The 6,000-nt window shown below is 40.1% G+C and overlaps 1 long non-coding RNA gene across 2 annotated transcripts in view; it reads left to right on the top strand.

Moving 5' to 3' along the window:
* The first annotated feature begins 2,753 nt into the window (after positions 1 to 2,753).
* LOC126504934 (uncharacterized) overlaps positions 2,754 to 6,000 on the top strand; it is a 23,886-nt gene continuing 20,639 nt past the window's right edge. For both annotated transcript variants that reach the window (XR_007592756.1, XR_007592755.1), the window contains exon 1: positions 2,754 to 3,119. This is a non-coding gene — a long non-coding RNA (uncharacterized lncRNA). The remainder of the gene's footprint in view (positions 3,120 to 6,000) is intronic.

The following is a 6,000-nucleotide window of genomic DNA, read 5'->3' on the forward strand; positions in this document are numbered from 1 at the left end:
GAGTAGAAGGTCAGGCAACTCACTCTCAAAAGTTCAGAACAATCCTGAAAACAAAATAAGAAACTTTTCAAAAGTTCAGAACACTTTTTATTTTCTTTTTGTGCTGGAGAGATGGCTCAGAAGTAAAGAACACTGGCTTATTTTGTGACTTGATGTGTATGTATGTGTGGTAATATATATAATATGTACACATTATGTGTACATATTATATACATATGTGTATATGATATACATATATGATGTATAGGGACATTATATTATATATTTGTATATTATGTATATTTTATTTGGTGTCTTGAGAAAAAAGGTATTTAGACTTTGCTGTTTCAGTTAGTTGTGACATTTTGGTTGAACTACAAAGAGGAAATCATACGAAATTGGCTTTTCAAAAAGATAATTAAGGCTCTTCTTGGATACTACACTTAAAGCTATAAAGTTCTTACAGGGGATTTTGGAGAGTCTCAGCAGAGTGGCCACAAGTTACTGAGGAAATCGGGGTCCCCTCTCAGTGTGGTTCTTAGTCTCCTTAATGAAATCATTTAAGAATGGATTCAAAAGGAAGCTCCAGGACAAGGTTATCTGAGTTTAAAGGAAATAGCCTCAAGGCAGGCAAGCATACTGGAGAAGGGGAATGATGAAGGAAAATGGAAAAGGCTATACTGTCTGAGCTAAACTAGCTGGAGAACAGCCATATGGGGAGCAAGCAGCCACTTGAAGGGAGCTTTAGAGAAATAGTGAAAACCCACAGGCCCAGAAAAATAGACTTAGGCTTTGGCCAACATCTAAAAGAACAAGACAGACAAGAAGAACCAGGAAATTGTACCTTTCCACATTCTGACTCAGGCAGACTTAATAGAAACTTAGCTGATGATAGTAGTGACTGTGCTGGGGGTGGGAATTCTGGGAAGGAAAAGTACATCATCTTATCAAAGAGATAACTATTCCTCAATTTCTGACGCAGCTTAAGGTGACCTGCCTTTCTGGGGGACAGAAGGTTTCTTGGCCAGGTGATTGGTGGACCAACTGTGTTAGCTCCCAAGGAAGAGACAGTGGTACATCTCCACCAAAAACAGGTTCCACTCCTTTGTCCACAGCTTTCCTTTGATGAACTTTTAGTTCTACCTTAGCAAAATGATCACTTGCTATGTTGGTTGAATTGGGGTTCTGAGGTCAGATTGCTGAATGTCCAGCTCTGTAGCATTAAATCTACTGATGGTCTAGCAGCTGAAGGGAATCATTGCTCTTTGCACGATCCTCTAACATTACAGACTAAATCTGCTTGATTAACACATTTTATTTTTTTTAATATTAAAAAGTCATATTTGCTACTATCCATATCAATTTCTTCAGGAAAGTCACTAATAATTGAGAATCTGACAAGTTTAGGATAGAACTTACAAGTTTTCCAAAATTCTTATTTTGGCTTGAAAGCTGAGCTTTGTGTCTAGTCCCTAGATGGCTAGTTATTTCTCCTGACGTGAAAATAGAATGGCCACTTTACTCATCTCTGCTTCCACTGTTTTGAAGAATTGCGAGAGCCACTAATCAAGCAGTTTACCATATAAGCAATACACATTGCAGACACTTGAAACTCTTTAATGTAAGTACACATCCCAACAGCGCTTTCACCTCTGCCTTTCGGTCTCTGTGCAGGGGATCATTATTTCTCTTCAAAACTGTACTCATAGCTGGGTGTGCTGCCATGCATGATGGCCCAGCTACTCAGGAGGTTAAGGCAGGTGGACTGCAGGTGGATTGCAAGTTCAAGGTGAGCCTGGACAATTTAGTGAGTGCCTGTTTTGTTTCAAAAAAAAGGAAAAAGACTGCATGTAGAGATAGAGTATTTGTCTAGCATGGGTGAAGCCCTGAATTCCAATAAACAAGTGTCCTCTGTTGACTGTTGACATGACATGAAGATAGGCCAGCACATTGACTACAGGGCCTGGAGCAACTTTTTTTTCCCCTTATCATTCTGTACCTGGGTTTCCGGAAATATAGAGGGAGTCATTTTGTCTACTTAACTGTGGTTACAGGTTGGGGAGCAAGAGACATTGGCATTCAGAACACCAGAATCATGAATGCTCAGTGTTTTCCTGACCAGTGATTCTTACTTCAATAAAATAATAACGCCTTTGAGAAACACTATATTTTTTTTTTCTGGTTTCCTGTAGTCAGGTGACCAATGTCTCTCTAGGGACACAATGTATCAAAAACAATAAAGGCTGTGTCCAAGGTGAAGGTTTGCTGAGGATATTCTGCTAGAAACCCGCATGTGGAAGTTGGTGGTACTGAGTTCTCTGGTCTTATAAGAGAAACCGGTAGGGATGAAAGGAGAGACTGAGAAAACATTTCAGAGAACCATTTTTTCTTACCTCTTTTCTACCTCCAACTCTGGTTAGGGCGTTAATAAAATAATGTAAGATTTAAATTATTTCCTATTTATAATGCAGTACTATACATACACACACACATGCACATATGCATACATATGCATGTACATATGCATGTGTATCTCAGATGTCACACATATACCTCTCATCAAAGACTGCAGAAGGAAAAGCTCTGAAACATAAAGCACACATATTTTAACTTGCAGAGAAAATGAGGAAAGTCTGACTCACCGTTTGAGAATGCTGAGCTCAGCTGTCCACATTGTTTTCAAAAGGGAAACTTAGACTCGAAAGAGGGAACAGTCATTTGCCGAAAGCACAAAGCAGCCAAATGAAACTGACTTTAGTGAAGGAAGATAGCGAGTCGTTAGAAGGCCATGGCTGGATTAACTATCTGGACTTGGTTTACATTTTAAATTTTGAATCACATAATACTTCTTAATTTTAGCAAACTTTTATCAGTAAAACTCAGTTGTTTTTGGTTTTGTTTTTGGTGTGTGTGTGTTAAGTAGATCAGCTTTTATAAAGTCAGCAATTTTCAGAAGTAGCTATTAATCAAAGTACAAAGTCTTCAGGGTGTTTTATGCAATTTTTTTTCTACAGAATGTGCAAGTTCTGTGATTTGCTTTTTCATTTGTGAGTTATTTGGATGCTTTGACCCCTTCATCCTTTCTCTTGCAATATTTCAGCTGCCTCCAGACTCCCAAGACATCCTCTCCAAATGAACAGGTAAAGGCTCCTTTGCTGATCCTTGTTTTAGTGAGGTAAGTGATTGAGAGTTTCAGAGGCGCAGCTCTCAACAGGCTAACCGCAGTGCACGAACCCAGCCTTCTCCTTCTTATCACGTCCCTACCACTTCTGCTTTATCGGCTGAGGCAAAGGTACAGCTTGATTTACCTCGATAATCAGAACACATTTCTCCAAGTCCCAGGTCTGCTTCCATCAAGGAGGTGGCTTGGGCAAGTTTCCATAGCTCTCTGATTAAAGTGTTAAAAGCTGTGAATCTGAGTTTCAGAATATCCACTGGAATTCCCAGGGTCTTGTGTCCCAAGACAAAGGATTACACCAGGGACACATGGTTAGAAATAGAGAGAGAGAGAGACAATTTACTAAAGCTGGCATAAGACTGGGCCAGGGAGCTGGAAAAAGGTAAAAACTCAGAAGTCGTTGGTCATAAGGCTCATGACCCTTACCCTTCATGGGTCATTTGCATAGCACCCGCCTCTCCCACGCTTTTATACCCAGCATCCTGGCTTGGTTGTGCCTCATCCAGTCAGGGAAAGATTTCCTGTTTTTTGGTTTTGCTTTTTTTCCCTTTTTCCAACTAGTTTTTTTTTCTTTAAATGTTAATTTTGGTGTCTCTCTCTGAATTCCTATTCTCCTGCTATACTGGGACTATTTCTTCATCAGAAAAAAAAATAAAGAATGGCATATATTATGCAGTTATTTGAGGATTAATTTACATTCTGCTGGTAAATTATAATGCTTAATGCCTAGCAGAGAGCTAATCATAAATTTAAATGACTCCCTCTATGTTGTGTAACCTTTCCTGGAGCCATGCAAGGAAACCTCTGTTCACCCCAGATAAAGAGGGCACCAGCATATGAATAAAGGGATTCTGTCAAAGCCCAGCTTGGTGAACCAATGAATTTGCTGGGGATACTTATGGGAGCAGGGGTGACTTACAGGCAGCAACTCCTCCACTTCCCCTGCAGTCAGGGTGACTCAGGGAGTGTTGCATCACTGAAGGGTTCCCAGCATATACGGAGAAGTCAGGGCACAAAAATCCCCCCAATAACTTAACCTTCCACCTATTGTAACCTCTACCTCCTTCGAGATCACTTGCAGCTAGGGCAGACTGGTGTGTTGAGTGGAATCTCAAGGGCTCCTTAGTGATTCCCTCCTGCAAATGGTCTCATTATCATTCATTGCCTTTGACTGTTCTTCTTGGTGACTGTGGGTCAGGGTCTGCTGTAGGTCAGGAAACTTTGCTTCAGAATGGCTGTGGTCAAGGAAATCTGGAGGAAATGGCCATACAATAGTTTAATTCTCCCTTTACAAGGATAAAATGAATCTAATAATTATGGTTATTGTGTTAATCAGCTTTGCATTACTATAACACAGTTGGGATAAGCGGAGAAAAGAAAAGGCTTATCTGGGCTTATGGTTTTGGAAGTTGTACTGAATGGAGTGATCTCATTCTTTTTCAAGCCTGTCAGAAAGCAACAGGTCCCAGAGGGTGAGCGCCTGGTAAAGAGAAGCCACACCCCTCTAGGGTGAAGCCACTCCCCTCTAGAGTGAAGTCAATCTACTCTCCTAGAGGCAGAAAGCCAAAGAGGAAGGAGGGCCTAGATCTCTTTGAGGAGGTACCTCTCTTCATGATCACAGACCTCTCAGGAGGCTCCAGTTCTCAAAGTCGCATCGGCACCCAACAGTAGCATGACCTGGTACTCAACTTTTGATTCATAGGCCTTCCGGGGGGACAATTATCCAAATAACAGCAGATCTGTATGAGTATATAGTGCTTTGCTTTAACCTAGATTCAGCTCAAGGTTCAGTTTTGCTTAACGTCTTATTTTCAGAAGCTACTCTTTAAATTCGCCATGTGTCTCTTTAAACCAAATTGGAATCTGATCTAGTGTCCCTCTAACTGTCTGCTTTTATGACAAATGTTTGAACTCTAACTTGACTGTCATTTGAAAGTCAAGTTTCCTTATTAGTGTGACAAAATAAAGCTTAATTCCAGAATTCAGAATACATTTTCGGTAGATTTAAAGCATATATAATCGATTCCTAAGAGTTCATTTTAGGAGGAGTTGTCACAAATTCTACATTTAAGATTTTTGAATTTTATTCATATGTGGTAATGTTTATCCTACTCATAATTTCCTCAAGAAATACTAATAGTATTTTGGCACATTATCATTTTTTATGAATTATAAGTTGAGTCAATTTGTCTTGAATTTTGGATTTCATTTTCAACTACTGCCAAACTCGTCCTGCCGTCGAGATGCTCTCCGTGGAGAGGAGGTGGAGAGGACAAGCCTTCACGTGTCTGGCTCCAAGCTCTCGGCACCAATCACTTTGTGCAGAAGTGGTGTCTGCCTTCAGTGCACCTGCTTACAAATGTAAAAACTGGCAGGGCCATGATCACTTAGTCTGGCAACACTGACTTCAGGCCTCTCCCTGCAAAGGTGACTAAGATTTTGCCAGCTATCCCAGTGACGGGTAAAACTTTGCTCCAGGAAACTCTGACCGCGAAGAGACTGAATGAGAACAATTGCTTTGAAAGTGTATTATATGAAACTTCCCAAGGCAAAGAAAACATGAGCTGGGAATCTAACCATAAACCCACATCTGTGACCATACTTTTAAATACGATGTGTGTCAACTATGTTGAGTCATGTGACAGAAAAGCCTTTTCTGATTTATTTTAAAAGGTTGAACTATCTGCCTCCAAAATTCTAAATTTGTTTTTCACATGGTAACATCTGTAACCATGAATTAGCTAAAAGCTTGTACATGTCTAGAACATCTGTAACTGTTTTTGGTGTTGAGCAAGTCAGCATCTGCCAGAACACATATATGCATGTATGTGTGTGTGTATATA

Source organism: Alexandromys fortis, unplaced genomic scaffold (assembly GCF_014885135.2).
Source record: "Alexandromys fortis isolate MF-2015 unplaced genomic scaffold, M_Fortis_MF-2015_v1.1 scaffold_53, whole genome shotgun sequence".
In the NCBI taxonomy this organism is placed as follows: Eukaryota; Metazoa; Chordata; class Mammalia; order Rodentia; family Cricetidae; genus Alexandromys; species Alexandromys fortis.